Genomic DNA, 11,014 nt, shown 5'->3' with positions numbered 1-11,014 from the left:
ATTACTGAAGTAGTTTAAATGTTGTATTTTATTTATATCAATATCAATAATTTAATTTAATGATGGAATCATTCCATTTTATTTAGATTGTTTTACATAATTTAAACACTATTAAATTGTGTAAACAAATGCTGCAAATCAGAGTTTGAGTTGATTTGAATTCTTTTTATACTGTTTTCAGACTTATTTTATCTGCCAAAATAAAATAAATAATTTTAAATCTTTATCACGTCTTTGCATTTTATTGAAAGAGTTTGACTGTAATAATCTGGAAAATGCTTGTAAAATAACAGTAATTTTCTGTAGAACTACCATTACCGTCATTTTATTGAAAGAGTTTGACTGTAATAATCTGGTAAATGCCTGTAAAATTACAGTAATTCTCTGTAGAACTATCAGCGCCGTCATTTTATTGAAAGAGTTTGACTGTAATAATCTGGTAAATGCCTGTAAAATTACAGTAATTCTGTGTAGAACTATCAGCGCCGTCATTTTATTGAAAGAGTTTGACTGTAATAATCTGGTAAATGCCTGTAAAATTACAGTAATTCTGTGTAGAACTATCAGCGCCGTCATTTTATTGAAAGAGTTTGACTGTAATAATCTGGTAAATGCCTGTAAAATTACAGTAATTCTGTGTAGAACTATCAGCGCCGTCATTTTATTGAAAGAGTTTGACTGTAATAATCTGGTAAATGCCTGTAAAATTACAGTAATTCTCTGTAGAACTATCAGCGCCGTCATTTTATTGAAAGAGTTTGACTGTAATAATCTGGTAAATGCCTGTAAAATTACAGTAATTCTCTGTAGAACTATCAGCGCCGTCATTTTATTGAAAGAGTTTGACTGTAATAATCTGGTAAATGCCTGTAAAATAACAGTAATTCTGTGTAGAACTATCAGCGCCGTCATTTTATTGAAAGAGTTTGACTGTAATAATCTGGTAAATGCCTGTAAAATAACAGTAATTCTCTGTAGAACTATCAGCGCCGTCATTTTATTGAAAGAGTTTGACTGTAATAATCTGGTAAATGCCTGTAAAATTACAGTAATTCTCTGTAGAACTATCAGTGCCGTCATTTTATTGAAAGAGTTTGATTGTAATAATCTGGTAAATGCCCGTGAAATAACAGTTTTAAACTGTAAAAAAACAATCATAAAAAAATGGTAATTGACTGGCAGCAGCGGCTGCCAAACAAAAACCGTAAAAAAAAGGTAAAACACCTTAATTTAAACAAGGAAAAAATCTGTAAAATAACATTGTTTTTCAATAAATCTTTTAATGAAAATTTCTGTAAAATTATTGTTTTTGCATTTTATTTGAATTAAGATATTTTACTTTAATTTTACGGTTTTTGTTTGGCAGCCGTAGCTGCCAGTCATTTACCATTTTTTTACGAGATTTTTTTTTACAGTGTATAAAATGCTCCTGCCAGAGGAATTGTGTGATAACTTTGATGTCTGTTTCATCTGTATCATCTCAGTGAGCTTTTATCAGATTTTATGCATGCATAAAAAAAATAAAATAAAAAAAAACTCATTGGACAAAGTCAACATTGAGAGCAGGTTTTTCATCCAATAAATATGTGCAGCCCCAGCTCATAAAAAAACTAACTGCAATGAAATGTAATTGAGTTAGTCATACTCAATTTTGAACAATAAAATTGAGTTGGCCCAATTCAATTTTATCAAATACCATTTAAATTATATTTATATACTTGTTAATGGAAAATAAAGTTGAAAATTTAGTTGAAAATTAAATATAAAAAAAAATCAATTATAAGCGATTTCATTCATCGTCATACACAATATAAATATAAGAAAAGGCTGCTGTAACTCCTGACATTAGCATTTAACTGAGTGGCCACAGCCTAAGCGCAGGCGCCACTCTTCAGCAATGGAAACTACAGAATTCAAAAACATTACAGAAACTCCTCTAAATGTCCATCATAACTGAACATTGAACATTAACAACATATTTCCCTTTAGAGAAAAACACATGAAATAACGTGTTAATCCCTAAATTTACTCTCCTAATGTTCCTTGAAAAGCATGCTGAGAACTACAGATCCACTGCCCAGTTAGTAACACAAATTAATTAAGTAAACTTCTGTTTTAAAAATATTAGGTTAATTAAACACAATTAAATTACATTGTGACAAAAAATGGATAAGTTTAAGTAAAGTGAACATCATTTAAATGTGTCGGTTCTGAAGGGCCTGAATAATTTTTTGAGTAAGCAGAAATCTAACTTTTCATTGAAGTAAGACAAGAAAAAGGGAGAGGAAAGCTAATTATGAAATAAATGTTTTTCTGTCATATACACATCGGCCACAATTAATGGAACCCTTTCAATACTTTTTGCAACTTCCTTTTGCCAAGATAACAGCTCTGAGTCTTCACCTATAATGTGTGTGTAATGTGTAGCAGTTTTGGTTTAGTTTTCTCAGTGTTCTGTTCCTTGTTTTACCTGCCTGAGTTGCTAGTTAGCTTCCTTGGCTATTATTTAGCTCTACACCTGTTCCTTGTTTAGTCAATCATCCTGTGTGTAAGCCCTAAGTTTCCTGTGTTACGTGGTTGTGATTTATGTATTGCTCCTGGTTATTCTCATGAGTGTTCTTGTATTCAATTCACAGTTAAAGACTGACTGTGATATTCCTTGTCATCGTGCTCTTCATTACAGCCTCTGCACGCATGAGTGAATTTGGAGAACACCAGACAAAAGATCAGAGATCATTCCTCCATACACTATGTTGATACACTCCCCGTCAGTGTTCTATAGGATTGAGGAAAGGGGACTGGGGTGGTCATGGCAGAACTTTTCTTTTGTGGTCAGTGACTCATTTTTGTGTTGATTTTGATATTTGTTTTGGAGCATTGTCCTAATGCAGGGGTTTCAAACTTGCGGCCCGCAGAATGATATGTTATGCCCCCCTACTTTACATCAGACTTTAGTGATAGTGCGGCCCGCTATTTCTGAAAAACTGAAAAATCTTTTTGGGTGATGGGTTGGTTTGGGGGCAGGGGCATTGTAAGGGAATATAAAATAAGGTTTGTACAGTATAAAAACCATTACACCTTTGGAGAGTCCCTGTAAACCACATAGACCAATGTGTGTGTGTTTGTGTGTGTGTGTGGGGGGGGGCATGTTTTTGTGACATATAAGGACACTTAATGTGTATAATGACATAGGTATGCCACAGGTATTACAAGGAGAGGGTGAAATATGAGGACATTACCCATGTCCCCACTTTTCAAAATGCTTATAAATTATACAGGATGAGTTTTTTTGAGAAAGTAAAAATGCGGAATGTTTCCTGTGATGGGTAGGTTTAGGGGTAGGGGCAGTGTAAGGGGATAGAAAATAAGGTCTTCCCTCATGAAGTATAATTGTTGACACCGCGTAATTGACAGGAACAGAGGCTGATCAGACAGTCAAAACAAATGTAGTCTAACAATGCTCAGATGGCCAATCAAATACAAGTAGGCGGGGTTAACATTGTCTTTTCGCTCGTTCAGTCTTCACACACACAGACGAGCGCGTCAATCTATCGCATAATGCCGTTGCAGATAGTAACTAATCTCTCTGGTGAAATCACAAAACTAAATGTACACAAATGCACACAAAATGCAATTTGTCCATGCTCTTAATATACAATCATTGATGAACATTTTAATGAAGAAGAAAACTATATGAGAGCTGATTAGAACTCTGAACATTTGAGACGATTTACTAAAAGTCTATTACACCACTGAGGAACTCAAGCAGCAAGCGGATGTACGTATATATTCACTCATTCGAAGAATCTCAGGACTAATAATATATTTGACGCAAATCAATACAAATATTGTTTGCAAATAGTCCCAAATAGATTATTTCCCAACTAGAATTATATTTAGAGTTGTGTTCACTGTTCTGTTTGACCTAGTTATGGCCTTGCTTTGAATTTTAAATAAAAATAAAAACATTTATTATTACAGTATTAAGGTCCTTTCACACCGGACGCGTAACGAAAAAGCGTAACGAATAAGCGAATATTTCGCGTCAAAACCATTCACATCAGCCGCGACACGAATTTGCGACTTTTCAGAGCTCCAACATTCTAAAACATTCGCAGCGACAGCTGAGAAAACACGGGCACTTCATCATTCAGTGAAGACGAGCTTTTCATTTTATTTAAAGGACCGAGAGGAAGGTTTTGGGTGAAGCCAGTCTTAAAGAACAGAGTCTAAAGAGGATGCTAATCTTGAACAAGAGGTAAAACTTTATCATGGCCGGTTCTGCACTTACTTTCTAAAGTCTGTGGGACAATTTGAGGATCTCCTCCAGAGACAGCAGTGCATCTAACTAGACAAATCGCGCACTTCTGGGAATCAATCGATCCGAGCAGATGTGTCCAGTCGAGTCACATGTAAACATTTCAGTGCCACAGACGTAGCCTACTGATGGCAACCCGTTCACTTTCCATAATCGCGGACACAATGTTTAGAAAAAAAACAACTATTTATAAAAGGTAATAACTTATAAGTTAAGTAATTGCTGTCTGTATCATACAGTGGGCAAAGACAGCTGCAGCTGTACAGCTTACAGTTGTAATCTCATGAGAAATGCCATGCCTGGCAAAGGTTAAAGTTGATTGAATAGCTCGTGACATCAACTGGACATTTCGTCACCTTTGTTTCCTTTTTTGTGATTGGTTGAAGCCGTTTTTGTCGCCGCTTGAGTAAAAAAAAATCGACATCGATACGAAAAAAATAAATCTCGTTTTTTCGCCTCAGCACATTCGCGTTCGGTGTGGAAGCGCTCATTACACAAACAGCTGATCGGAAAAAAAAACATCGTGCGAATTATTCGCACGTCAAAATCGCGTCCAGTGTGAAAGGGCCTTTACATAATGTTGTAATTTCTATAGGCTATATTTAAAAACAAACAAAAAAATGAGTAGGCAAGATGAACCTAAATGAACCATTCATGTTCAGAAAGGAATGTTCAAATTCAGAAGAACAGTTCATGTTCAGAAGAAACATTCATGTTATAGAACTGTTGATAATAAAGATTAAGATTGGATCATTGGATTTTTTTTTATTTTTTTATTATTATTATTATTTTTGTGGAATACATAATGTGGCCCAGCCTGACCCAGAGTCTACCTCCAGCAGCCCCCGGGTAAATTGAGTTTGAGACCCCTGTCCTAATGAAAGATCCAACACAGCACATTATATGATTTATAGCAGGGGCTGTCAAATTTAGTTTTTTATCTGTTGGTATTTGATAGAATCCATGATGTATTTGAACAAGATGTCCAGGAGCTCCAGCAGAAAAATAGGCCCACAACATTAAAGATCCAGCAGTGTTTTTATTCATACATGTGTGCTTGCTGCCAAAAAGGTTTTTTGTTTTTGTTTGTTTCATCCGACATAGAACCAGCCCTCTTTTGAAGTTGTTGTGTCGGACGACTGAATAGGCCTATGCTGAAGTTTGTTTTTGGATGAGAGCGTTTCATGAGGATTGAGGATTTTTCTTGAAACCCTCCCAAACAACTTGTGGTGATGTACATGCTGTTTGATATTTAGCTTTCTGACCCCAAGGCTCAAATAATATCTTCATTTCTCCAGCTGTGATCCTTGGTGAGTCATTGTCCACTCACACTCTTCTCCTCGCTTTGCATTAAGATGATAGACACACATCCCCCTCCAGGCAGATTCATCTTCAGTTGATTGGAACTTCTTAAAGGGGTGGTTCCGTGTTTTATTTTTCTAGCCTTGGTTGTGTTTATGGTGCGCAGTATAACATGTCTTAATACTTCTTTTTCTTTTTTAAACCACAATATTTTTCTTATACTTTACCTTTATTCCACACCGCTGTCTCCACTGTCCTTTGAACCGCTTGTTTGCTTCCTGTTTCTATGAAGCCCATCCCTCCGAAAAACGCATTGGTCTTAGATTGGTTAGATGGCCAAATGTAGTTTCATATATTTTTACTGGCTGAAGTGCCAAGCACAGGTTGTCCGGAAACACCAGGGCCCTTACCATCACGGGCAGAAGTCCCATTTGAGGCAGTGTTTATGTTAATAGAAAGGGTTTATGATGTCACCAACCCGGGAAGAAGCTTGCTATAGTCCAAACCGGACGTTTTTGTAGGCAATAAACTGCCATAAGACAATATCTCTGTTTGCATTGAACTTTCAGCGCTGTTACTCTGCAGATACTGTTTATGCTCAAGCAGCTACAGGTAAAAGAGGTTAAAAAAAAGAAGTGAAATCGCATGCAACCACCCCTTTAAAGACCCTGTAAAGTCAAAATTAAGTACGTGATCTGAGTTTGTCACACCACAGAAAAATATGTCATTAATCACCCAGCCAAATTTGCTAAAATAACTAAATAAATAATTCGCCAAGTAACTAAAATAAGAGATCAAAATCTTGAAAAATGAGCAGTATTCTCTGCTCTCAAACGCTGGGGGCGTGTCCGCTGGCCGTGCCGAAACCACCCCCACTCGTGGGAAAGCTACCTCCGCCTCACTCAAATGCCATACATGTTTGAGCCTCCAGTTTTTTTTACGGTCTATGCTCCAGAGCCAGAAACAACCTAAGGCCGGTTTCACACTGCACGCGTAAGCAGGGCGTAAGCAGCGTGTTTTTTTTTTTTTTTTTTTTTGCCACTTTATAGTCACATATCAAACTAAAAGATATAATACAGATATTAAAGATATAATATATACAGGTTTACAGATATAATAGTTGAAATCACTTGTCTAAGGAATCATATTGATGTAACTTATATAAACAAAACAAAATCACGTTAGAGGGTTGCAGGATTTAGTTACTGTGGACTAATATAACGTGTCTGTTGTAATTATAACACAAGCACACAAGGAAACTTACACACATTGTTGGGCTCGTAACGTTATTGCGGATGATGTCTGCACCGGCTGTCGGCGGGACGGGAGGATGAAAGCGGGAGATAGTCGGTTCAGCCCCATTCACCAGTAACAGCAGATTATCAGTGAATCCCAGTTGTCTCAGACGAAAGTTTATAAAATTATCCTGTGTAAAATGATCACTACAGAGGCGGTTGTTGGTGGTGATCCTCAGCTCTCCATCAAAGTGACTCTTCACAAAATGAATTCACCTCTTCTTGATATGATCATTTTTCGGAAATTTAAATAAGGACACCGAACTGTTTTGTAAGTGACTACATCCAGGTAATGCATTTTCTCGACAAAGGCATAGCTAGCTAGCAAACTGTAGGCTATAGTAACTAATAGTACTCGCGATTGAGCGGCAAACTGATGCGAATGTGCTCTAGTATGAGCCTCAGTGCGTCATCGACAGTTGGGGCGGGGCCAGGATAAGAGGCTCCAGTGTGTCATCGAGCCACCGTTTTAGCCCCGCCTAGAAAATTCGGAGCACAGCAATGGTGAAAAACTGTTTAGCGGTCTAACTCCACAATTTAGTACTTCATAGTTCACAGTATTTGCAATGTGTTTTAGCAATACATTTCTAACATTTATAATGTGTTTAGAATTTTTTCATAGAGTTGCCTTTACAGAGACTTTAATTATAGCCTTGATGGTGGAAATGGGGATTTTCAAAGCTGTAGCTGTTTTCTTACAGCCAATTTATATCAACAATATGTTGCACATCAGAACTATATTCTTTGGTTTTACTCATTGTGATGAATGATTAATGGAACTTATTCTTTGTGTTTCCTTATATTTATACTCCTGTGGAAGTCATGGCTGGACAATTTCATGTTCCTGGTCATCCTGCTGTGCTAAAAATTTTAAATCTGAAGGGGAATATACTTCAGATACATTTTAGTCATACAAAATTCGATGAGTACTAATATTTGTGGCCAACGTGTATTAGAGATTAATTCATAATGTGATTTTTCTCTTACATTCATACTTCAATGAAAGGTGATTTTTTTTAATGAAATATCAAAAGGTTAAACATCAGAGATTTATTTTCACAGCCTTCCTTTACCATATTTTCCAAGGGTGCCATATTAGCACTCTTATTTACTGCACTGTGCCAAAATGTTAAACACTAAAGCAATTATTTCATTTTACTGAATTCGCACATTCTACATATGCATTTTGTTATCAGAGACTAATGGAAAATTGGATTTTGGAATTTTTTGTATTATTATTATTATTATTATTATTATTACTACATGGCTATATTGTGTTGTTTACCCTATTTTAGAACCAAAAGCATTATTGTCTGTTAAATTCTGTGAAGCTACGGGGTAGCTTCAGGTTCCCTCAGCAGTCAACAGCATCTAGTCCTGCTCCAGTGTGAGTGACTCACATCATCAATCAGTCTGTAGACGGCTAATGAAAAATCCAGCGGAGGGTGGAGGAGGTTTGCCTTCTTGTAACGCTGAGCCTCAGGACAAATGAAAGGAAAACAACATTACCAATGAAATCTCAGATACCACCATTCCTCTGACAAGCTGGAACAATAAAAGCTTTCCTCAAACACGTGAAATTCATCAATTCGAGGGGAAATATTTCTTCTCCCAACATTAATCTAGGAGGTTTTGTTCTTATTATTCATCATTAATTTCGCCGAGGTATTGCCAAGCTAACACATCTCCCTGAGTAAATGAAATGCGTCTGAAGAGTTCATTTGTATTAATGAGAGGTTGTAGTTCTGTTCGCTGCCCTTTATAACTTCCATGCTTTCGGGGCTAAAAGAGGCTTTGCGTTGTCCCCAAAGCGCCACCTGCGTACACAGAGGGCAAACAGACACTGATTCAATGGCACGGAGCGGCCCAACAGGGTAGGAAGATAGCAGCTAAAGTGCTTATTTCCTTAGTCTCTTTATCCTTTCCAGCACTGTGAGATATTGACAGAAAGTCAGTTAACTCTAGCCAGTGGCAGCTGCATGGATTTTGCATAATTAATTATTTATACCAAGCCAGACACAGTAATTACCATCCAGATGAATATGATATTCTAATCAGCCACGCTTTAATTTTAATTGCCCTCCAGCATCTAACTGTCAGCGGTGGCCTGGCGTGATGAAGTGAAGACTCACCGAAGTCTATTAGACATCTGCCTGAAGACCAGTGGCGTTAGCCGCCATTTCTGCCTATGTGCGTCAAAATCAATACGGCTAGTGTGCAAGTACGTGCGTGCGATCTCATCCATCTCATTATGGATCGCCATTTCTGTCACAAATATAAACCAGTAAGAAGATTTCAAGGAATGATGTTGTTCTGCTGTGGTTTGTTTTGGACTGCTTTATAGCGAGCCGCTTTTACAATAATGCTCCAGTGACAGATGGTCTGTGCGAAATAATAGCCAAACTCATATGGCAGCCGATGTATGTAAACTAAACACTAGAGGATTATTGGATTCTCTCATTCGAGGACAGTATGGTAATTCATGCCTCGTCTGATGTGAACTTCATCTTCTTCTCCTGAAAAAGAGCTGAAATGCTATCATGAGTCTTCAGCTATTCATAAATGCCTATTGTGCCACTTCATGTAAACAACAGTAAAACTGTTGTTTATTTGTATGCCTATTGGTTCTAGAATTGGGATGTGGAATAAAAAATGTGAAAAAGCTATCCCTAAAATCAAAAGGAAAATGACTAACACTGATGTAGAAGCACCTAACCCCGGTTGTAAGCCTAAACTTGACATAAACTGTAAACCTGTCCCTGATTGGTTGATTGGAATGTTGTTCCAGGATCAACAAAGTTGTTGATCCTGGATCATGCTGCACTTAGTGAAATCAGATACAGATGTTCAGGTGTGTTTGCACCATGTCGTAATTATCATAAGTACAACATTTCAACATGTAGAAAGCTTTCACGTCCTCTTGGAGCTCGTAATTAAAACTTGCAAAAGCCCCGTTTATACGACATGACAGTTGTACAACCTGACCACTGGAGATTAATTTAGGCGTTGATAGTGGTGCCATAGAAACATAATTCCCAGTCCGAGGACGTGAACATCTAGAACATCACATGTTGTAATTACAACATGGCTTGAACACAGCATAGGAAACTAACAAAACAAATTCCTCATACCAAGAACATTTTTGATCTATAAGTGTATTTCAGCATGTTGAATTTAGTATTTATTTTATTGATATCTAAAATCCATCTAGAAATGTAAATGTAAAACCTATCTAAAATGGCTTTCTTTTACCAGTAACAATCACATTATTTCATAAATAGTGAAAACGTCTCAGGTTACGTATGTAACCCTAGTTCCCTGAGGGAACGAGACGCTGCGTCGAAACGCTGTGAGAACGCCTCTGCGTTAATGCGTCGTGAAGCGCCTGTAGAACCATTCCATCGGAAAAAAGATCGATCGTCGCCGACGTGATGACGTCGCCGACGTGATGACGTCATCAACCGGAGACTATAAAAGGTCCGCGAACACAAACAGGAACTAGCTTCTGATAAAGCCTGAAGTAAGTGATCACGGACACGCCGGGAGTATGGCAGAGCGACGCAGCGTCTCGTTCCCTCAGGGAACTAGGGTTACATACGTAACCTGAGACGTTCCCTTTCGGGGAACTCGAGCTGCGTCGAAACGCTGTGAGAACGCTTATACCCACATCGCCATAGGACCAAGTGTCTCGTATGTGTGAAGCCGAAGCGCACACGGTTACGAGAGTACCTGTGCCCCAACTGTAGATGCCAGGTCTAGTTCATAGAACCTGACGAAAGTTAAAGGAGACGACCATCCGGCCGCGTTTGCAAATATCGTGGAGGGACGCCCCCGACAAAAGTGCTTAAGAAGCAGCCATACCCCTGGTTGAATGCGTCCGGACAGCCAGTGGAGACTGCTGCCCGGCCGCCTCATAAGCAAGTGAGATGGCCTCGACCACTCACTTGCTCATCCTCTGCTTAGATACTGGGGCCCCTTCTTAGGGGGCCCGAAACAGACAAACAGCTGATCAGTTTTCCTCCACAGCTGGCAGCTCTGTGGACATAGTATCTAGTGCTCTAACAGGGCACAGCAGATTAATCTTCCTGGTCTGACGTCG

This window comes from Pseudorasbora parva, chromosome 10 (genome assembly GCF_024679245.1).
Source record: "Pseudorasbora parva isolate DD20220531a chromosome 10, ASM2467924v1, whole genome shotgun sequence".
Lineage (NCBI taxonomy): Eukaryota > Metazoa > Chordata > Actinopteri > Cypriniformes > Gobionidae > Pseudorasbora > Pseudorasbora parva.
The sequence above is the reverse complement of the archived record's forward strand: the minus strand, read 5'-3'. Positions refer to the sequence as shown.